The 25,157-nt window shown below is 33.5% G+C and overlaps 1 pseudogene; it reads left to right on the plus strand.

The window, feature by feature from the left end:
- Positions 1 to 9,947: 9,947 nt before the first annotated feature.
- LOC114293095 (silicon efflux transporter LSI2 pseudogene) lies at positions 9,948 to 16,189 on the plus strand (annotated as a pseudogene).
- Positions 16,190 to 25,157: the final 8,968 nt, after the last annotated feature.

A 25,157-nucleotide genomic window follows, 5' to 3' on the forward strand; every position in this document is an offset into this window, starting at 1 on the left:
TTAGAGGCAAGATATTGGGCTAAATTTATCGGCCTGAAAGGTTTTTAAAATTCATAATCGTTTTACGTGCATATAATTTGATCACAAAATTAAAAACAACTCTCTTATATAAGATAAGATATAACTTATGTGAAAAAAATGTGTCCGATTTTATTATCAGATTTTGTGAACTTAATTTTTTTAAAAAGTTAGTGATTTTTTGAGACAGAACTTTTGAAGTTTTGAGCCATAAATTACGTTCATAATTGGGTCCTTGAGGCCTAATAGACATAATATTAGAAATACTTAAAATTTTACACACACAGAATATGAGTCCCACATGATATGATTGCATGGATCTCACACTTCATGTGAAAGGATGAGTACATTGTAATGTGCAAAATTTTAAGTATCATTATGCTGTGTTTCGTTGGGGGATTTGAGGAGGGATTTGGAAATAGAAAGGGAAAAAGTGTGTGAAACTAGGTGAAATGTAGGTATATTTTATTCACATTTCACCTAACTTTTTCCTTTCCCTTTCCAAATCCCTCCTCAAATTTTCCAACCAAACACAGCGTTAGGGTTATTATTGACAAGCTATTTAAGGGCATTTTACTAAATACATTTAAATTCAAATAAATCACTAACATTGGTATATGTAATAGTGATATCCTTCAACAGAGATTTTATTAAAGATAAATTCAAATAAAATCATCCACATCGGTATAAAATATGGATGTGAAAAACTCATATGTTCAGGTACAATCATACCAGTAGGCAACAAATCTAAATTCTTTGTAGTGCATTATCTATAGTGCTCCCTATAGTAGGCAAAACTTCACGAAACAAACCAACAAACAAGCAAGCAAAAGCTTTCCTTTGCACTTCCTCTTTCTAAGTCACAAAATAATGTCATTTTAAGACACTACAAAAAAATATTACAGATAATTTACTACAGAAGATTCAGATTTATAAACAACTACTAGGAATGTGATATTTGTATAGTTGAATATCAATTTTGCTAAGCGTAAAACCCATTTATTCAAGTGCACTCACATTGGAATAAATGTACGAATGTGATAATGGTGTATTTGAATATGTACTTTATTGTTAGATGTGAAATGAAATGAGATTTCTGGCGATTTTATCAAGGTTATGTTATATATGCACGTAATGATATTTGAGTAATATATATGAATTGTACTGTGAGTGATATTATTATTTATTCAAGTAAACCTACACTAGTTCTGTTTGGTTTTTGTAATTGGCAATTGGTTATCATATTTGACAAAAAAAAAATTAATTGTAATTTTATTCGCTCTTTTGTTTTCAGTAAAGATATGAGTGTTTATATGTAAATCCAACTCGAATTGTGTCTATACAGAGGAGTTTGTGATCGTTATCTTTCGTTGAGTCGCTCGGTCAGCTCGTGGGGATCCAGGGGATAGCGCCCCATGGTAAGTCCAGGTGTAACGACGCCATCACGTATGATGATTAGTACTTGATTAATTAAGATGATTTGAAATTTAATTGCTGAGTATTATAATTTAATTTGGGATTTATGAGAATTGTGGATCTGACTCGTATATGATTTTATTAAAGATTTATTTTGGAATTAGAAATTAAGGGTCAAAATGGTTTAAGGAAGTGAAATTAAGAAGTTGAGCCAATTTAATTTTAATTACGGACCCATTTGGGAGTTTAATTAAATATTTGATTCAGTTTAGTAAAATTGAGTTTCGATTAATTAGATCCGAATTGGAGAAAATTAAGTTAATTAAATTACGAGGATTGAGAATTGTGATTATTACGAATTAAATTTATTTATGGGGTGTCCAATTTTGATATGCAATTTATTGACGGAAATTTGAAGTTTGATTAGAAATTGAAGGCCTAAATGATTTGGGAAATCAAAATTGATAATGATAATAAATTTAATTTAATATTTGGAGCATTTTGGGAGTCTGACTAAAAATCTGATTCGGATTGATAAAATTAAAATAATTAATTAGGCTCTAATAGAAGTCAAATTAGACAAATTAAATTAAGCGAGATTTATGATTGACTAATTTAATTATGTGCTAATTAAGATTTATTAAGACCATAAATTGAATTATGGAACAATCTAGAATTGAGGGTGTATTTCGGCGTGGGTGTGCAAAGAAAATTCTGTGGGTGTGTGCATGTTAAGTGTTATGCTGGAAGTGCTATGAGAGTGCACGTGTGCACGTGTAATGAGGCCAAAAACAGGGGATGTGAGTAATATGTATAATGTGATGAAAGAGTCAATGAACTCAAAAAGAAAAAGAGATGAAAACCGAGGGAGAGAGAACAACCGAGAGAGAGAGAGAGAGAGAGAATAGCTGAGAGAGAAATGAGTGTGTATTAATTTTGGAACTTAGTTGCTGGGAATCTAACTCAAGGGCCTAAGAAGAAGAAGGAACAAGGAGGGAAAAGCTAGGTAAGGTGTGGAATAAAAGGAGAAGTAGAGAAGAATCAATTAAAATGCTGAAATTAAAGTTTAAGGTATGGATTCATGCTTAATTTTTATAGAATCTTTATATTACACTTGAAATTAAAGATGAAATTGGACTCAAGATCATGTAATTAATAGGAATTAGCAAGAAGATGAAGAAAATTGAAATTATGTTTAAAGATTATGGAGATAAATTTGGAAATTAATTAGTTAGAGTTTGATCTTCGTTATTCTTCATAAATTGAAACTCATCCTTGCATGCATGTTGAAATTTCAAGGTTTTAGATTTAATTCATATGTAAAAGACTTATAAGTTTAAATTTGGGTTAGATATGAAGAAAATTAATAGAAATCTAAATTAGAGTAATTCAAGAATTAAATTATGATTTGCTTGGGAAAGATATAAAATCAGTAGTTTTGATCATAGTTTCATACATGCAAATATTCCTTTAAAAGAGTTTATATTTTCAATTTTATGATTTAAGGGGATGGAAAAGAGTTAGAAATCAATTTTATGGGATTAGAAGGAAATTGATAAGAAAATGATGAATTGGAGCTAAAATCAAGTTTATGAGAGTTAAGTTAGAAATTAATTATCTTTGGCTTGATTTTGTAGAATCATCATATAATACTTGAGATTTGAGATTAAATTCATGGAATTAGGATGAAATTGGGTTTTAAACATAAAATGAGCTACATGCATCATGAATTAAGAAAGCGATTTTAAGTAAGAAATTCAGTAGACTCATAGTTGTGAAAATTAATTTAGAAAATTAATTGTTTTGATTTGATTTTGTAGTATTTTCTTGTAATACATGAATTTTAAGGGGATTGAGCCATTGAAGTTCCTATTTTGAAGAGACAAAGGAAATGTTTTAAGAAAACCAAGTTTATGGAAATTTGGAATTAATCCTAAAGTTTTGATTTTATAATTAGATTTTTATTTAATCCATGCATGTGATGTAATTTAAGAATTATATTCAATTTAGATACATTTTAGAACACCCATGATTATAAATTAAGTTTTTGATTAGAAATTAAGTAGAATTTCTAAGAAATTGATTTGTGTAATTCATAGTTAAGTTGATTTTGTTATTAATAATAAAATGGGATCTATTTGTATTACATACGTCATGGAATTTCAAGAGGTTGGGAAGTCTAATTTATATTTTAGAATTGTGGGTTGATGTAAAGAAGATGAGTTAAAACTAGATTTGGACCATTGGAGCATGATTTTGAATGAATGATTTCTAATTGAAAGTGTTTACTAAACTATCCAATGGTTCTCCATTTTGTGTACCAAAAATACATGTTTTGAGGCTTTGAATATCAAATTTGAACTTCAATTGCAATTTTGAAAATTTCATAATTTACGCTGTCCGCTCGAACGAGGAAAGTCTCGCTCGAGCGTGAAAATCGAGCTCCTAGAAGTTTTTCAAATTTTACCGTCTGCTCGAGCGACGAAAGTGGCGCTCGAGCGGAGACTCCTTTTTCAGCATATTTTGGAAAGTTGCATTTAGTTCACATTTTTATTCTCATCTCTTTCTAAAGCATTCTAGATGTGATTTATGACTCAATAAAGATTAATGAGCTACCAATCAACATAGATTAGTTAGTTAAGGATTGAATCATTGATGTAGTGGTAATTGTTTAAGAAGCCAAGTAAAGGATCAATCTATTTGGAAAGGAAGGACTTAGTAATGAAAGAATATGTAAAATAAGAACCCGGTTTATTTACATGAGAAAGAATAACCGTAGTAGAACTTCAAACTATTTAGACGGAAAAAGTCAAGTTTAATCAATGAAGTAATATTGTATTTCAATGTGTATATGTTATGTGCTTGTGTAGGTCACGCGCTATTGCTTGCCTGATTGTGATCTGTCTGATCTACTTCTACAACTGTCTGTGAGTAATAACTTTGTAAAGTTATGTTCAATGATAAGTATTTTCTGAATATTATGATATGAAGTAATTAGTTCTCTGAAATGCTATGCTATGTTTGAAATGAATGAATGGTTGTCTAAGATTCCGAAAGTTATTCGTGGCATCCTTAGCATCATATGATATGCGTTCCTTTATGGGTCATCAGGTCCCTTTATCGGTCATCAGGTCCCTTCATGGGTCATCAGGTCCCTTTATCGGTCATCAGAAACGTCTCTGTGCACATGAGTCATCGGAATTCCTTTAAGGCCGTCCCTTTATGGGTCATCGGATTTGTTAACGCTAATGGATGTACCACGTATGATTATATGCGAAATCTGAATATGGAAATGATTATGAATGTGTATATGAATCTGTTTCTGATTTGGAATCTGAATATGCGTAAGACTCTGTTTCTAATAAGAATTTGATTTCTAACTCTGTGATGGACATCATTCATTAAATCTTTTACTCTGTTATTATTCATTCGGCCCCAGCTCATTGTTTATATATATGTATGTAGGTGATCAGGCGTATGACCAAGCTTAGAGGCGTCTTCCTGGAATCAGTCCTTGACAGCCAACCTATGTGCCTCCTATGGAGGTTCCGGACATGACTAGTGGTTATGGCTAAGTGCATAAGTTGATGTTTTATTTTCCTATCTAGCTAGACAAGTCCTTGTGTATTGTGTGAATAAGGCTAAGTCCCTTTTGTCTATCTTATATATGTATATATATAATGATGTGTATATAGGTATATAAAAAGTTTAAAATTTTTCTGTCTCGCATAAGTCTTCACAGCTCAATGGACGATGTATATTGTTATTTGCTTCCGCTAGCCCCTAATATTATGTGAATTTGTCTCAGAGGCCTTTCGTAATCCCAAGATTATTGGCCGGTTACGATGGTAAGCCTATAGGGGCGGGTTTGGGTCGTGACACCAGGACAACACCTACGCAGGGTCGAGGGGTAGCGCCTCTGAAGTCAAAGTTGGTTGACTACTTGAGCGATCATTTGTGCGCTTGAGGGGTGAACGACATCACTTAGTATTTTTGCAGAGGAGACTGAACTTCTAAGAGAATTTGTTTTGCGCTCAAGCGGTGGATTCGTGGCTCAAGCGATGAGCACGCGTTATAATTAGTTCGCTTGAGCAATGAAGTGGTTGTTCGAACGGTGTTCGCGACTCTATTTTCTATAAAGTGTGTCGTTCACTGTTCACTATTTTTAGTGTTTAAGCCGTGTAAATTCTAAGAGAGCAAAACTACTAAGATTTTCTATATTGTAGAGTATTTTTATAAGTGGTTCCTTGATGATTTGAGAGTGATCAATGGATCTATGAATTTCATATTAACATTATCAAGGGATTTGTATTGTTTTCTTTTATTCACAAAAGAGAGTGGTGTTCTTTGGTGGATTCCGAAGAACTTGGGCTTGAAGCTTTGGTGGATTCTAGAGTGGTTCATCATCATGGATTCGACATTAGTGTTGTAGATTCAACGTTGGACAAGACAATTCCGAGGTGAAGACGGTGGTAGAAGAGGCACATCGGGGTTGGTTTAATTCGGGCATGGATTTTCTAGGTAATTGATGATACACTTATGTAATTCCTTTATGTCTTCTTAATGGATTATTTTGTGACTTTGACCCATGATTTTATTTTTTTTAATCACAACAATATGGAATTGTGTTTGAACTTTCCACGATTTTAAGCAAATAAAAGTAAAATTCAATCTGAGAAAACCATGCATATATCACCAGAATCGAAACCCTAGTTTATAAATGGCATATTTACCAATAAATCCTATCTCACAAACAGTTTTACCGATTGGTCCTAAGGTCATTTCTATTGTTCTGATTAGTCCTATTAGTGGGGAAATATCTTACCAGTTGATCCTATTTCCTTTGTTTAGTAACATTCAGTGGTCAATTATACCCTTCCGTGTGTGTGTCGCGTGACATACATCATTCCAAGGCAAAATGCCTAAAGAGCCTTAGTGTACTTTGTTGATGTGTGGCACCCATTGTGTGTGTCACGTGACACTCCAAGGTAAAAAGCATAAAGAGTCTTAGTGTACTTTGTTGATGTGTGTCACCCATTGTGTGTGTCACGTGACACACCCTCATAAAGAGCCTTGGTGTACTTTGTTGATGTGTGGCACCCATTGTGTGTGTCACGTGACATATTGTGTGTGACACTCTAAGGCAAAAAGCATAAAGAGAGTTAGTGCACTTTGTTGATGTGTGACACCCATTGTGCGTGTCACGTGACATATTGTGTGTCACGTGACACACCCTCATAAAGAGCCTTGATGTACTTTGTTGATGTGTGGCACCCATTGTGTGTGTCACGTGACATATTGTGTGTGGCATGTGACACACCCTCATAAAGAGCATGCATCTAATAACATCTAAATGAGAGCATTAAGGTCCCTGAAAATATCCAAGGACTAAACAGTTTATTAGAAAAAAATTGGGACCAATTGGTTCATAAGTTTAACATTTGGGATTTATTGGTAAATCTCCCTTTATAAATCTAATGGTTAACTACATACATTAACTACCAAAAAAAAATCCAAAAAATACATAAAACTTGAAAATTTAGATGATAAATCAAAGCTTTTAAATCGCTCAATAAAGAAAAAAAATACAAAATTTATTTACCATATCAACAATAAAACCAGATTAGAGGCTAAAAAAATTGTGAAGATTAATATGCATGAAAATTCTGAAACAACTCAACGAAATCAAAGCAATACAAGCTTAAATAAAAGAGAAAAAAAAACCTGGGTTTGATGTAAAAAGTGGAGCCTTGTTTATACAAGTCCAGAGTAGAGAGAGAACAATATGCTTGCTCGGAGATGCAATGTCGGCGGCGATACTGAAAAATGAAAAGGGGCGACGATAGCGGGGAGTAGCAAGGGCAGAGAGGAGGAAGGAGTTATTGTGTGTGCGTGTTTTGAGAGAGAGAGAGAGAGAGAGAGAGAGAGAGAGAGGAAAACAACTAGACAAAAGGTGGGAAAAAATTAGTAGCCTATTTTGCTTTTCATTGCCACTTAATTTTCCCTTCAAAATTGGTGACAAAATTATTTCCTCGCCAAAAGAAAAAATTATTGACCACAAAAATAGTTTTCTCACTAAATGATATCAAATTATTAAAAATTATTGGTGACGAAAATATATTCGTCAGTAATAATTTTATAATTGGTAACCAATTTTTTCCTCATCAAAAGTCTCAAAATTTTGGCGCCACCCAAAAAAATTAGCGGGAAAATCTTCGGTGACAAAAAAATAAAAATAATGACGAAAAATAATTTCATCACCTAATTTTTTTATTATGTATGTAGATTGGTGACGAAATTTTATTTTTCTCTCTAAAAATGGTACATTTGGAGACGAAATATTATTTTCTTCATTAAAAGGTACATCTTTCGTGACAAAATTTATTTTCGTCATTAGTTTTTATCTCCAAAGTCTCTTTTTGTTGTAGTGGTTTAGGGCCAAAATGAACACAACCGTGAGAACCACAATGTGTTAGAAGATATTTTGTGTGAAATCTATTGTCTTGGTTTATACTAATGACTGAACAATTCAAGACATTGCGTTCATTGATTAGCTAATAAATCCGATAGATTATCACTAGGGAAGGTTCAAAGCTGAAAGCTACCTATCCGAAGACAAGATATTTTCGATTTATACTCTTTTGACAAATTCTACATATTGTTGCATTTCCATTGTCATCAAACTCCATTCATGTGGAGGATTGTAAGAAATGGTTTTTTTGGGGGGGAAAAAAAAAAAGTTTTTTTCCTAAAACTTTGGTCTATATTTTAAGTAGAACCTATGTGCCAAAGTTGGGGGTCTATGTGGCAATACATTCTTTGTCATATAATGATTTATGTTGTATATTTAGTCGCTCAAAACTATTATCGTGTGAATGAGAAATCAATGCCAAATTGAGCTCCATACAAATGGTGTTTTTGTGAGGTGTCCATAAGGGATGGAGAAAAGGCTTGTCCCACATTGCTTAAGTGAGCAAACTTGGTGTGGGTTTATAAATCTTGAGTTTGCATCTTGGAGAGGGCCCTAAGGGGTACCTAAGGTTTGTGGAGGGGGAGGTTATGGGGAAAGTGGGCCTTGACCCATTGGACCAAAAAATTACCACACACGCGTGCCATAGTAGCTCGCTCGCCAACCCGCTTGGGTGTGAGATGTGAGGTTGGGTTAGGCTTGTGTAGTTCAATGCTTATCTTTTTGGGCAAAAAAAATCTGAATTTTATTTTTCTAAAATTAAATTCTTACCATTTGGAAATTGAATTTCGGTTTGAAATTCAAAATAAATTATGAAATGACCCCTACATTTCTGAACGTTGACAGTTTCGTCCAATGCATCATTTCCTCCAACCCAAACAGGTTCTTTACCTATTTAAAACCAATCCGAACAGTTTTTTTACCTGTTCAAATCTGTCCCGAACACCCACCAAGTCTCCTATAAATAGACAGGTCCTCCATTTGGTTTTTCATTCAATTTTTGTTTTTCCTTTTGCTTTTGTTTTCTGTATTTTGCTGCATAACTTTTCTATAAGAAAGAATATAAACATAAAGTGTGTTCATTGGACATTTAGTTTGTAGTGCTGCTACTAATTGCTGTCAATCATTTTATCTTGGGAGATAGATGTCCACATTCTAAGGCCCCGTTTGTTTTAGGCTATAGGGAGGGTATTGGGACTAGTAATACCAAGGTATTACTAATGCCTTTGTTTGTTTGCAGAGATAGCCTTGGGACTATTAGTCCATTGGTATTACTAATACCCTTGGAAGGGGGATTGGTGAGGAGGAGGTAGAGATGGTATTAGAAAATAGTGAGGGGATTAGAAATTTTTTTATTTTTTATATATTGGGAATTTTTTTTAAAATATAATGTTTAATTTTTTATATTTTTTTATTTGTTTTATTATTTTATATAAAAATAATTTAACAATTCCTCACTATCAATCCCCTCACTAACAATCCCCTCACTATCAATACCTTCCATTCTATCTCCCAAAACAAACGGGGAAGACAAATCTGTTTTAAGGAGACAGTGTTGAATACTGAATTTGATTGAATTTCCAGAGAAGTAATATTTTAAGTTTGTCTGTGATTTTCATTTTAGGTTTCAAATTTTTTTTTTTTTTTTTTGAGATTATGTTTTGTTTTGTGTAACAAAATAAAAATATGTTTTTCCATATTTTATTATTCTATGTTCTGTTTTGATTTAAGTAATCAAATAGATTTTCTTTTTCCTTAATCAATTCTTCAAATACAGTGAATACAGTGAAAATTGTCTAATATCACTTTCTTAGAACTGCTATTGCTTCCGAATTGTAAAAAAATGCATTTCACTATCGTGTATCTTCTTCAATCCAAAAAAGTTTCAAATGGGTTTTTTCACACATACATAAGTAAAATTTCTCACTCCAACTTAAACTTTCTAACAAATATCTGGTCTGTCAGGACACCAAAGGCAAATCAAAATTGACTCATCTTCAATTCATGAGCTTTAGGATTGTATTCTTCAAACCAAGCTTTCAATATGGCATTGACTTGTACAAGCAAACTAGTTCTAGGCTCGTTTAGTTTCACTGTGTTTTGGGTTCTAGCAGTTTTTCCAGCAGTCTCATTCCTCCCCATAGGCCGAACTGCAGGCTCGCTCCTCGGACCCACACTCATGGTCATCTTCAAAGCCCTAACTCCAAACCAAGCCTTCGCCAACATTGACCTCCCAATCCTCGGCCTCCTTTTGGGTACCATGGTTGTCAGTGTCTACCTCGAAGAAGCTGACATGTTCAAATACTTAGGAAAGTTACTCTCATGGAAATCTCAAGGCCCGAAGGACTTGCTCTGTCGTGTCTGCCTTGTTTCAGCGATTTCGAGCTCTCTGTTCACAAACGACATGACTTGTGTCATCTTGACAGAGTTCATGCTCAAAATCCCGAAGCAAAACAATGTCAAATCCCATCCTTTTTTGCTGGCCTTGGCATCGAGTGCTAATATCGGTTCTGCTACAACTCCGATTGGGAACCCTCAAAACTTGCTCATTGTCATTTGAGGTAACATGTCTTTCGGCGTGTTAGTGTATATTAGTGCTTGTAATGATGTTAGTAGGTTAGTACTTGTCTTTATTAAACATTACTTTAAGTTAGTGTTCGGCTACTTTCGGCCACTTTCCTATTCAGATTTGTAATCCTCTCCTATATAAGGAGCTTCTAACATTGTTAAAGACACAACATATATCAATCTTAATACATACAATTTATTCTCTCTGTAATTCTCTCTCTATCAATTTATCTTATATGGTATCAGAGCTATAGGTTAGCTTTTAGTGATCTTCACCTTCCGGCGGGCGGCAACCTTGCCTTCACCGCCCGCGGGACCCCAACCATGCTTATTGAAACCTCCATCAACTCCATTACCTTCTGGTCCATCATCTCTAACGGCAGGTTCTGCAAGTTCAACCCCCTAGTACACGCATCGAATCAGCGCTCTTTGTCTTCAATCGGAGCTCCAAGCAGTGTCTCCTATCCTATAAGATTTAGAAGATATACACTTGCAGACCAACCCACCTCTCTTCTTCTTCAAGAAGGCTCTGCCGTTTGCACACTCATCTTCATCACAGCTTCCAGCAACGCCCCAGTCTCTGTTATCGAAGACCCACGTCACCTTGCACACCGTCGGCAGCCACAGCCGATGTTGGCGTGATACCAACCGCGACGCCACACAGTGGGTTCTCTCTGTATACTCCACACAGTGGTTTCACCTGAACTCATGTTCCCCACTCAACTTTCTTTTCTTTTTTTAAATATATTTTACTCCATCCTTTGAAAAGAAAACGAAATACAACCTGGTTTGCACACCCATCATCTTACTTTTCCATTAGTGGTAGGACCCGTCCAAACAAATTTGAATCTCACCTTTTCTTTTTATTTTTATCTTCAACTTTATTCACACAATTCTCTTCAACTTTATTTTCTTTTATACTTTATTTTCTCACACTACCTCTCTGTTTTTAGCCTTCCATCCGGAGAACATGGGTATGAGTCAAAAAAAAAAAAAACGAAAACACAAAACAAAACACAGATTTAACACCACCTCACTGATTTTTCTGCTCCAACAACCTTGTACCATTCTTGCCATCCAGCTTGCACAACACCCTTGTTTTATTCCTATCAAGGATCCACCCTGCTCACTGTTCTACACCACACACAAAAAAAAAAAAAACCTTTCTACCATTTTTTTTTTTTTTTCACATCTTCACTCTGTGTTGAGCTGTTTTGCTCCACTTTATCAATCTCTTTGTTTCAACCTCAAATAGGTTTCTATCTTCACACCTATTTGAGTTTGAGGGGGGGGGTTATACATATATCATGGTGAGCATGGTTACACACCATGCGAACCACCCAAGCTAATGAGCATGGTTATCTACCATGGGAACCACCCAAGCCACCCCATGGCGCACTCCCTAAGTCGCCCCCTTGGTGCACCACCACAATCTTTTACAACGGTCCGGCATGACCCCGTAAACTGTCCCGACATTGATTCCGGTCAGCTTCTACATCGGTCCGACATGACCCCGTAAACTGTCCCGACAATGATTTCGGTCAGCTTTTACAACGGTCTGACATGACCCCGTAAACTGTCTCGACATTGATTCCGATTAGCTTCTACATCGGTCCGGCATGACCTCGTAAACTGTCCAGACCTTATCTTCTCCAACGGTCTGACACGACCACACAGTGTCTTCAACAACGATCTGACACGACCATACAGTGTCTCCTATCCTATTTTATTTTTTAGTTTGTTTTCCTGTTTTGTTATTCTCTCCAAACTCAAGTTGGTTAATCCTCCTTGAGTTTGAGGGGGGCTGTTAGTGTATATTAGTGCTTGTAATGATGTTAGTAGGTTAGTACTTGTCTTTATTAAACATTACTTTAAGTTAGTGTTCGGCTACTTTCGGCCACTTTCCTATTCAGGTTTGTAATCCTCTCCTATATAAGGAGCTTCTAACATTGTTAAAGACACAACATATATCAATCTTAATACATACAATTTATTCTCTCTGTAATTCTCTCTCTATCAATTTATCTTATATATTCGTGTCGATGATTTTACCTGCAATGTTTGTTGGGGTTGTTGTAAGTGTTCTTATGCTTCTGGGTATGTATTGGAAGGTGTTGTGTGTCAAAAAAAGTGAAGAAGAAGTGGTGATATTTGAGGAAGAAGTGACTTCTCATCAGTTTTCACCTGTGACTATGTCTCATTCTTTTTCGATGACAAATGTTTTTAACTCAAATGGAAGCATGATGATGTTTGAAAATTTGGAAGAAGCAAATCCAGTAACAGTACAGCAGGCTATGGAAGTGAAGGAGGAGGAGGAGAAGGAAGAGGAGGGTTTGGGGAAGGAGAAGGGAGACTGGAAGAGAATGTTGAGGAAGTTTAGTGTTTATGTTTTTACAAATGGAATGTTGATTGCATTTCTTCTGGGTTTAAATATGTCTTGGACTGCACTTACTGCTACTCTTGTTCTTGTGGTCCTTGATTTCAAGGATGCCCGCCCCTCCCTCGAAAAGGTATATCGAGTAAACTTTTTTTTTGTTACTTTTTTTTTTCCTATTAATGTTTACAAAATAATAATAATAATAATAATAATAATAATAATAATAATAATAATAATAATAATAATAATAATAATAATAATAATTCGTATTTGGTATCTACCTCACCTCTTGCTGAAATATGGTCATGCACCTATGGTCCTAAATTCTAATGATCAACAAACATCTCTGTCCACCATTTTTGACCATCAATTATCACTTCTAGCCATCATCTCCTCAGGCCGGTCTTGAGATTTCCGGGGCCCAAAGCTGATAATCAACTAATAAATTTCTGGGGCTCTTCACATTTTTTTTTTCATTGAATGATAAAAAAAAATTAAGGTAAAAGATAAAATATTTGTATTAAAATCACAAAAAATACTTAGCATTACAATAGCTGCTCTCTGACACTCGACTAATTTTTCGACTCTTTGCTTCTTTTTCCCTTTTGTGAATCCAGACGGATAATTTCTTTTAAGAATCATAATGAGCTGAGATCAAAATATTTTTTTAGATCAAAATTCAAAACAAGAGCACTACCACCACTTAACAAAACACAAAACTTTTAAATTATGTGATGTAAACTATTAAACTTAAACAAATTCTTCTTGATGATGTAACTACCAATATTATAATAGCAATTAATTGAGTAAAAGACAAGACAAATATTTAATTAATTGAATAGAAGGAAAAAAATAAAATAAAATACTTGTGATGCTGCTCTGCCCCGTTGTGTGCTGCTGCTTTGTTGCTTGGTTGGCTTGGGCTGCTAGTGTGCTATCAGACAAGCTGTAGGGGAAATTGGATTAAGGAAAGGTAGTAGGGTTAGAAATTAGATAGGCCTTTCAAGTTGCTGTCAAAGTGGGCCTTAACTGTTGGCCCTTAATTGTTAGGAATTAAGAATTGGATTAATTGTTGGGCCTTTCAAATTGCTGCTTTGTTGGGTTGCAGTGTTGGGCCTTTTAATTTTTTAATGGATCAATTTATTTTAAGTTAGTTTGGGCTTTTTTAAATTTTTTTCGAACTTAAAACATACCAAATATATTACATTAAATTATAATAGGAGGGGCCCCCTTTTTTGGACTTATTTTGAGGGGTCCTAAGGCATGGTCTTGTGGGCCTATGGTCAGAGCCGGGCCTGCATCTCCTACATCCGACAACCATCTTCCACAGACAGTTATCATCTCTTATTGAAAACCAGTGCGTCAACAACCACTTTTGATCATCTTTCTCACTTTTTTTTCAAAACAAGTTTTTAAAACACTCAAACCAAACATGTTTTTGTTTTTGTTTTTTTTTTAATAAAAAATTAAAATAAAACATACTTAAAATTTTTTACTGTAAACAAAAAGATAGTAAATTGTAAATGTTAGTTATTACTGAGGGGTGTTTGTTGTTAACTTGGCCATATGGTGTATTTACTGCTGTTATGCTGTTGTCTTGGCCTCTGTAGAATTATGTTGTTGTCCTGGTTTCCTGATATTAAAGGAGTGATCCAGATGAAGAATTATGCTATTGTCCTGGCTTCCTGGTGTTTTCAGCTGTCTTGCTACTGCTGATGCTCTTTCTTTATTTCTGTTTCTGTTGCTGTGGTTGAGTCTATGCTGGTTGGGGCTATTGAGTTGCTTGGGGTCATTGAGGTCTGCTGCTGTTAGTATCATGGGATTCCTCTTCCCGTGTTGTGTTCTGCTCTGTGTGTGAGCAAGGCTGCTGCTATGGTTGACTATGGTTGATTCTGGACTAAGGGCTTGGGTTACTGATGGAACTGGAATCTGAACTACAGCATTGCTGGTTATGTTGCTCTACTATTTGGCCTGCTAAGAAAGAACGAATCCAGTAACCAAAGGGGATCCTCCTCCAAATGCAGAGTTAAGCTAATGTCTGCTGCTATATGCTGAATTGTGGCTACTGTTGAGATGTATCTTTGGGGCTTCTGTGGTTTGCTAATTAGGTGCGCTTGCTGCTGTAGGGGCTACCTCCAGATGGTTGTTGGTCTGATGTATGGCCTTAGAGGTCTATTGGTGTGCAGATTTTAGGAGGGGAATGGTAATGGTAATGCTAATGCTTCTGGAAGCTGGATGCTGCTCATTCAAGGCCTCAGAAAGCAAGTTGCAGTTGGTGAATTTTGATGTGTGGGTGTTTTGTCATCAGACTCCCTTTGTAGTTGGTGAATTTGATGTGCAGTTGCAGGTTGTAGTTGGTGAATTCTGATATGTTATTATGCTTGTTGAGCTTGCACCTACTATGAGGATGTTTTGAGCTTGGCTGCTGCTGTTCAAGAGATTGGAAAGGCTGGGAGCAACTTCATTCAAGAGGAGCTAAAAATGAAGAGTGTATATGACTACATGTTTCATTTGCTATATCAATATGGAATGCTTCTGAAACACAAACCGACTGTACCAGAAGGATCAATTGAAGTGTGCTTAGAGACAATGGCATGCTCTGGAACAGAGTTGAAGAAGACATTTAAGATGAATTCCATGATTTTTCTGCTACTTTTGTTCTATTGGTTTGCTGCTACAGTGCTGAGGCTGATCTGTTATGTGCAACTGGATGTTGGTGGTATGTTTCTCTGTTACAGCTGGTTGCTGGTGGCTGCAGTTTGGATTCTGTGTGGCTGCAGATGTTGTGATGTTGCTACTAGCCTGGCTCTGGGTGTGCTCCGGTTATTTGTTGTTTTTCATTTCTTCTCTTTTTGTCTCTTTTGATTGGTTCCTCACCAATCTTGGGTTAAGTGCTAGCAAAGGATTGTGCTACCTTATCAGTGCCAACCTAGTTGGGATTGATATGGTTAGTTATGATGATTTTTGCACTTCTCTTCTTTATTGTTGTTTAGTTCTCTTGTATCTTACTTTTCTTATCAATAAAGTTTCTTTTGCTGATAAAAAAAAAAAAAAAAAAAAGTTGTAAATGTTAGCTAATGGCAACTTGTAACTTGTATAGTGGTTTGTGGTTCCTTCTAAATTTTTGTTGGTTTATGAATATGAATGATAGGTATCATATCCGTTGTTGATATTCTTCTGTGGAATGTTTATAACGGTGGATGGATTTAACAAAACAGGAATACCAACCACTCTCTGGAACTTAACAGAGCCTCATGCTCGCATCAATCACAGGCATCGCACTTCTTTCCCTTGTCATTCTTTTCCTTTCTAACCTTGCTTCCAACGCCCCTACTGGTTAGTACTCCCTCCATCCTTTTTTTTTTTCACCCTCACATTGTGGAACCAAGAGTGAAACCCAAGATTTATCTCTTTTAGAGCATCCACACCAGCCTCTGCAAATTTTTAGTCAAATTATAGCTAAAAAGCCTATCTTACTATTTTAGCTAGTCACTTCCTTAGTACCTACTGCATCAAACTCTCTATTCTAACTTGATCTTATTAAAATATAATTTTCTTGTTGCGTTTGTTATTATTTCTTTTTTTTTATTTATTAAATTGATGAGTTACCAATCAAATAATTCTTAAAAAATGCAAAATATGCAAAAATAAATAAATAAATAAATTGGCCGTTGACCGGCCGGACATCCGGTAACACTAATCTTCGTGTTGTAACGATGAACAGTACCTTACTTGTTGTAGCGAGATACTGTAGCAATCATAAATTAGCGAGATACTCTAGCGAGACTGGTGGACGTCCATTTTTGATGAACAATATCACTAGTTTAACTAAAAAACGATTTTAGCTAGTTTGATACAGATGCTCTTAAGAGAGATTTGGTGGCGAAATGACTAGTCAACCAGGCTAAAGTTCCTTGGTTCCCTCCGTCCTTTTTTATTGATCCATTGTTACATTTTTTATTATTCCAAAATGCATGTCTACTTTGAAAAGTTAAAACTTTAAATTTAAAAGTTTCTAAAATTTTTCTTGTAAAGTAATTGTTAAAAATATATTTAAAAATGAGAATAGAAGGGTATTTTTAGAATTAATCCTTTACAATTTGAATTCAAAGTGTAATGTTAATGAGTAATAACATGATTCATCATTCTACTCTTATTATTGCTTCTTTTTGTTTGGACGGAAAATATTTTTTTATGGAAAAAAAAAATTTAAGAGAATTTTTTTTCTATGTTTGGTGATGGTGGAGGTGGCGGTGGGAGGAAGGTGGACATGGAGGTGGTGGTGTGATGGTGGGGCCATGGTGATGGTGCCGGTGCTTTGGTAGTGGAGGTCACAGTAGCGATGATAGTGTAATGATATTGGTAATAGTTTAGTTTAAAAAACATTTTCTCCCTTCTAAAAGTAGAAAATATTTTTGACTCAAATAAACTTATTCGCTATTTATTTCATTTTTCATTCTATCAAACGTCAAACAAATATTTTATGCCCACACAGACAAATTATTATTTATACTGTCCTTCTCTGTTCATAGTTATCAACTTTATACAAAATACACAGTTAGTGTGACACCTTTTTTTTTTTTTCGTAATAAATTATCCATGTACAATATCTCTATATAATCATTTCGGATCTTGATTTTAAATTATTATTATTATTATTATTATTATTATTATTTACCTTTTACATTTAATTGGTTAATTTTTATAGTATATGCTCAAAGTTGTGCACACCATATATTATATATTTGTCCCCTCTAATACTCATAATGGTAGTATTTACTCAATAGCACGAGTGAGGGGAAAATTATTAATTAAAAAATATCATGTAACATTTGTCTATGTGAAACGTTTGAAGAGAAAAGACTTAATAAAGGTATTAACTTTTGCTTTTGAGTTATCAATTTTCAAATTAAAAAAAAAAAAAATTATACCAAATAAACTCATTGTTTTAGTTGATTCATTACAATATTGTTTAATGTTATGTTCATCTTCACGTTGAATGTAATGGAAAACTTCCTGTTGTAAACTAATAACTGGTTAAAATTAATTATTTTAGTTGATTTTTTAAATTTTTTACGAAAAGACATAAAACATAGGAGGATAAATGAATGAGAGTTTTGATTTTTTGATTATTTTAGTAAAAAAATAAAAACAACATGCCAAACAAATTATTTATATTGAAGTTGTGGCCTTTTTGACAACTTTAAATTTTTTATTGTGTCGGGATGACCACAAAATAGAAGGGCATATTACCTCTTTTCTTGGAAGAAATAAAAAACGGCAGTATAATATGTTGTTGAGGATGTTGTCGTATCTTTTTCTCCATTGGTTCTTTTTGTAGATTTCATTCTAGATTTGTGCAATTCACTTGTCCTCATTCAATGGAATTGGTCTTGTCCTCATTCATTAGTGGGTGGCTTATGGGCAAATTTTTTTACTTCAATAAAGAAAGCTGGTATGAATGGAGTAAAATGTGGCTTTAAAAATAAATATATTAAGTGATAATTAATTAAGTTTGTTTAATAATTACAATTGATATCACTTAAAATGTACGTTAAAACTTAAGAAAATTTTAAATTATATGAAATTTATTTAATTCTAATTGAATTTATAAATACTAAATATTACGACTACCATTACTACTATCGCTACCGTCATAATATAAAAATTAAAATATATAATTTAAAAATAATAAATATTAAATTTAATCTTATGCATATCAAATAATTTATTTTTAGTTTAACACTAAAATTTTTATCAAATAACTTTTTAACATAATCAATTAAAAAAAAAAAAAACTCACTCATCACATTAAATTAAACAGCATTATTTATTCATAATTACACCAAGACTACACACATACTTTTTATGATCGGCAAAAAACTTTACTGATCACCAAGGAAACGTTACATAACTAAGGCTAGCAACAATAAAGCAAACGGAAGTGCAAGACACATCAAAGCTACCATATTTGGTAACAATATTAGTAACGAGAGAGAGAGAGCATGGATTTGCTCCTTACTGATACAGTACATCACTTACCAAGATCATTGCTTAAGTTAAAAATGCGTGGGCAACTATAAACTGAGCAAAATGACTGCATACCCATTAGCAACACGACCAAAACAGCCGCAAGAAAAGTAAGAATCTGCCAAGAACCATACACATACTTCTTCATACACATATATACCTTAACCTTCCTTGTACCATAGTAGTACTTGTTGACATCTTCAATGGCGATATCAATATACAGCACCTTTTTGGTGTCTCGCCAAATTTGCGCTGCTTGCATATGATTGGATGTTCAAGCCGGTGTCAACTTAGTTGGGATGGGTTTGCAATGCTATGATGCTTGTTGCACTTGCTTTTTTTGATGTTTTGTTGGTTGTTGCTATGGCTCTTTCATCAATAAAATTTCGTTTTGCTGATAAAAAAAAAAAAAACTGGCGCCTTTGATGGTCGAATGGATTTGGTCATCCAATTAAAGAGTTGGGCAACCTCAGCATCAGTTTTTAGACTGCATTTGATGATTCCCTTTTTCTTAAGCTACTTTGTGTCCTCAGTAGTATCGATTACCCCATTCATTAGCTCAGTGTATCGTCCAAGAACAAGGAAGTCTGATATCGAAGTTTCGAATGCGACCAAGTTTCTAACGATTGCGTCAGAATTGACATTCAATTGGAGGTGAGGGAGGTAAAACTTCTTCTTCCTCTTGTCAAACCTAATGCTGCTAATATCACCGTTGGAGAGACAAAATTCCACTCCGGCATTACAAAGGGCTGACACTGAAGGAATCATTATTTCCTCTACAATGGGATTTTTTATGTCTTCTCCCAAAACATCAAATTCAGATTTAAGGCCTTCTTCGAGGTTTGTTGCCATTCTAGACACCTCAGGTAGACTCTTGGCAGTCGCCCAAGGCAAACTTACTATCATGTTAATGGGTTTCGTAATTTTTCTCACCAAACTAATATTTAGATCAGGGCCGGTCCTGCCCTAAGGCAGGTAAGGCTTGTGCCTTAGGTCTCATATTTTGGCCAAAAAATAGGGTTCCCAATTTCAAAAAATTGTTATAGGTTCAACTTTTTTTTTTTTTTTTTTTTTTTTGTTTTAAGATCAATTTAAAGGGCCCCAAATGTTTTATTGGGCCCATGTATAATTTAGTCCATATTTATTTATAAATATGTTTGGCCCATATTTATTAAAATGAAAATATATAAATAAATAAATAAATAAATAAAAAACAATAGGGCCCCTAAATTTGGTAAAACATATAAACATATATAGCATAGGGCCCCTAAATTTGGCCCAAAAATAGGGCCCCTAAATTTGGTAAAATATTATAGGCTCAGTGTTTTTTTTGTTTTTTTTTGTTTTAGGATCAATTTAAAGGGCTCCAAAATATTTTTTGGGTCTATGTATGATTTACTCCATATTTATTTATAAGTGTAGTTTGGTCCATATTTATTAAAATGAAAATATATATTAAAAAAAAAAGTGTTTGGGCTCAAGAAAAATAATACATACAATATATGGGCCCTATTTTTTTATTTTTTATTTTTACCTCCTTTATCTATTAGATTTTAGTAGAATAAATAATTTTGCTCAAATTTTTTTACCTAGGTCTTTATCAGTTTTAATTGAATAATTTTTTCCTAATTTTTTTGTTCTAATTTTGTTTTATTAAATTGTTTTATTTATAATTTTAATGATTATATGTGTAAGTAAATTTTTTTATGGTTACAAATAAATAAAAAAATTGTTACTTATGGCTTTATTCATGAATTTTTTTTCAATATAAAAGGCCTTTATTTTCGAAATTCGCCTTAGGCCCCGACGAAGTCAGGGCCGGCCTAAGATGACAACTTCAAAAGCGAGCAAAGGACTTGCGAACCTGAATCGACTTTCGGGTGTATTTCCTCCTTCGGGCACGGAGCTCCACTTGGCATATTAATAGGGCAGGCTTCCTTGGGCACCTTCACATTCATCACAATCAAATGGTACAGAAGTTACAACAAATGATCATGCTCATAAACTTCCGATAATGAGAGATCCTTTTTGATCAATTTGAATGGAGAAACTTCACTACAAAAACCCGTCACCATAGAAAGCAACACATTTTTATCTATATCGAGCAAGTCAAAGATATTGCCTAGAAGAAAGATTGGAATTTCATTCTCAAGCATCACTACGTCGCGGAGAATAGAGTGGTCAGCAAATTTACTTCCTGCAGACTCGAACAAGTTTGGTGTCCTAGACCACGATGATGAAAGTCTATCTTCGTTGCTGATGCAGGTATGAAGAAACTCGAGCAAGAACAAACCATCAATGCTCATAAACCACAATAATGTATTGCCATCATAGTCCAAGTACATGTGGTAACAAGATCGGTTTCGTCTTCTTTCTCCTTCAACGTATCGACAAGTTCTTGGAATTCTCGGGTTGGGAAGTGTTCACTTCTAACCTTAGTTACTTCAACGAGCTTATACCTCTCCATCTCATAGAGGTCTGGCCAAAAACGATGGTATGGACCCAAGCCCATGAGCAGAGGCATGTAAGCATCGGGCTTGAAAGCACTTAGGCCATGTTTATTTGGGCGGATTGGATTAGCATTCCCATGATTAATAGTCCTAGGATTACGAATCCGTTGGATTATGTATCCTATCTTAACTAATAGTCAAGTTTAAAATAATTAGTCCGTACATTAAGGCCATGTTTGATTCACAATACTAATAGTGAGGTATTAATAATCCTATCAAATTAGTGTGGTATTAACTATCCCACCCCTGCCCCGTTACTAATAATCCTACAAATTTGTTGGATTAATTATCCATTGGATTAATAGTCCTAAACCAAAATGTCAAAACAAACATAGGATGATTGGGCCCACAGATTAATAATCCTAATCCCATGATTTAATCCTTCCAATCAAACATGTCCTAATTGTTTAACCAAACATCGGATTAATAATTTTATTGGACTATTAATTCAATCCCAACCTCATGTCCACCCAAACAAACATGACCTTAGAGTTTTAGGCACACGAAAGATGGAAACATGATGGATACGGTTAGTCTAGGAAATCAATAAACACAATGTTAGTACAAATATTATGATTGAATCGACAGAAAATATAAACCAAGTAGAGTTTTCCTAACGTTCCATTTGTTTAGGCAAAAAAATATTGGTAAAAAATTATTTTCTGTATTTTTATTATTTATTATTTATTTTTTGTTATTTGGTATAATGAAAAATAAAAGTCAATGAAAAATATTTTTTAATAGTTAATGAAAAACATTTTGTATAGTAAATGGAAAATAAGCCAATTTGGCCTTTTAAATATTTCCCACTTTAAAAGACGGAAAATGTTTTTGGAACTCAAATTTCACCTTATTTTTTCATTTTGTATAGTAAATGGAAAATAAGCCTATTTGGCCTTTTAAATATTTCCCACTTTAAAAGACGGAAAATGTTTTTCGAACTCAAATTTCACCTTATTTGAATTTAATTTACTGAAAATTGAATTTTTTATTTTCGAATTTTTTTATTTTTAGTATTTTTTTAAATATTTTAAACAAATTTTTAACTTTTTAGATATACTTAATATAAATATAATTAAAAGTACAATATTTGTGAAAAAAATATTTTAAAAAAATTCATTAAATACAAAAAAACACAAAAGAAAAATTACGAAAATTTAGTACATGTTTGTGTTCTTTTGTATTTATTGATTTTTTAAAATATTTTACTTTTTAGGTATATCTAGATTATGTGTATGTAAAAAGTAAAAAATTTGCTTAAAATATTAAAAAAAATCACTAAAAATAAAAAAAAATACAAAAAATAAAATATTCAATTTTTAGAAAATTGACACCAAACAGTGCCACCAGACTATTGCTATGACCATCACCTCCACAGCTATCACTATCACTACCGTCGTTGCCACCACCTTCTCCGCCCCACAATCATTGTTACTACCATCTCTACCTCATCATTATGACCACCATCACCCCATTACTGCCGCCGCCACCACTGCACCACCATCCCCAACACCTCCACTTTCACCTCTACTCTACCGCCGCCACTACCATCACCGCTATTGCAACTATTAAGACATTAATTTTAAGAAACCAAACATGGAAAAAGTTTTCTATGGAAAATTTTTCCGAAATTGTTTTTACATAAAACATTTTCTACTAAAACAAATGGATAGTTAAGAAGTCTTTGAGAGTTTGAGAATCGCATTGTCACTGTTTTAAAACTGTTTTCCCTCTCCTCATGAAGTGTTAAAGAATGAAATAATTCTAAGATAAAACTTAATTTGCTCACATCATCCATTGTCTAGTGCTCAAGGTCACTAGGAGGCTTCACGAACTAAAGTTGTCCAAAATAAAAAATAAAAAATAAAAAGAAAAATTAAATCTATGAAAAATCTATTAGAACATGTCACATCTCAAAAGATATTTTTGTGCTATTGATTTTGTTATGAAACTTGTAGCCATTTGAAAATTTAATTTGCAACAAAACCTGAAGAAATAAAGCTTTGTTTTAATTAGTGAAACCCATAGAATTAACAGAGAATTAAGTGCGTAATTAACACAATGGTTGGAACACAATAAGTGATGTAATAAAATTTATATAAAATAATCTTAACCTATCATATTACTTAGCTATAATGCTTGTGCATTCATCTCTTTTATTGTTGTATAGTTTCTTATTTCTCATCAATAAATCTCTTTTTTTGCCGATCAAAAAAAAAAAAAATCTTAACCTGATCTTTCTCGAGGATTTTGGTAACTTGTGTCAAACATCGCTTCTCACTATAACGACTTGAATAAAAAATTGAATCCATGCCGAAGCTGGTTTGTCTATCGCTGATTTCACTCTCGCTTGAATTGAAAAACCAACTTTGGCATGGATTCAATTTTTTATTCAAGCCGTGATAGTGAGAAGCGATGGTTGACACAAGTTACCAAAATCCTCAAGAAAGATCAAATTAAGATTGTTATATATAAATTTTATTACATCACTTATTGTGTTCCAACCATTGTGTTAATTACCCACTTAATTCTCATTGGGTTTCACTAATTAAAACAAAGCTTTATTTCTTTAGGTTTTGTTGCAAATTAAATTTTCAAATGGTTACAAGTTTCATAACAAAATCGATACCACAAAAATATGTTTTGAGATGTGACATGTTCTAATAGATTTTTCATAGATTTAATTTTTTTTTTTATTTTTTTTATTTTGGACAACTTTAGTGCGTGACTTAATTTAAGCCTCCTAGTGACCTTGAACACTAGACAATGGACGATTTGAGCAAATTAAGTATTATCTCAGAATTATTTCACTCTTTAACACTTCATGAGGGGAGGGAAAACAGTTTTAAAATAGTGACAATGCGATTCTCAAACTCTCAAAGACTTCTTAACTATCCATTTGTTTCAGTGGAAAATGTTTTCTGTAAAAACAATTTCAGAAAATTTTTCCATAGAAAACTTTTTCCATGTTTGATTTCTTAAAATTAATGTCCTAATAGTTGCATTAGTGGTGATGGTAGTGGCGGCAGTAGAGTGGAGGTGTTGGGGATTGTGGTGCAGTGGCGGCAGCGGCAACAGTTGGTTGATGGTGGTGGTAATGATGAGGTAGAGATGTTAGTGACAATGATTGTGGGGCGGAGAAGGTGGTGGCAACGACAGTAGTGATAGTGATAGCGGTGAAGGTGATGGTTGTGGCGATAGTCTGGTGGCACTATTTGGTCAATTTTCTAAAAATTGAATATTTTATTTTTCGTTTTTTATTTTTAGTGATTTTTTTTAATGTTTTAAGAAAATGTTTTACTTTTTACATACACATGATCTAGATATACCTAAAAAGTAAAATATTTATAAAAAATATATTTTAAAAATCCAATAAACACAAAAAGAATATAAAAATGTACTGAATTTTTGTAATTTTTCTTTTGTATTTTTTTGTATTTAATGAATTTTTTAAAATATTTTTTTTTTCACAAATATTTTACTTTTTAATTATATTTATATTAAGTATATCTAAAAAGTTAAAAATTTGTTTAAAATATTAAAAAAATTCACGAAAAATAAAAAAACTCGAAAATAAAAAATTCAATTTTTAGTAAATTGAATTCAAATAAGGTGAAACTTTAGTTCGAAAAATATTTTCCGTCTTTTAAAGTGAAAAATATTTAAAAGCCCAAATAGGCTTATTTTCCATTTACAATACAAAATGTTTTTCATTGACCATGAAAAAATATTTTTCATTGATTTTTGTTTTTTGTTATACCCAAATAAA

This window comes from Camellia sinensis, chromosome 4 (genome assembly GCF_055761805.1).
Source record: "Camellia sinensis isolate YWXY chromosome 4, ASM5576180v1, whole genome shotgun sequence".
NCBI classification, from domain to species: domain Eukaryota; kingdom Viridiplantae; phylum Streptophyta; class Magnoliopsida; order Ericales; family Theaceae; genus Camellia; species Camellia sinensis.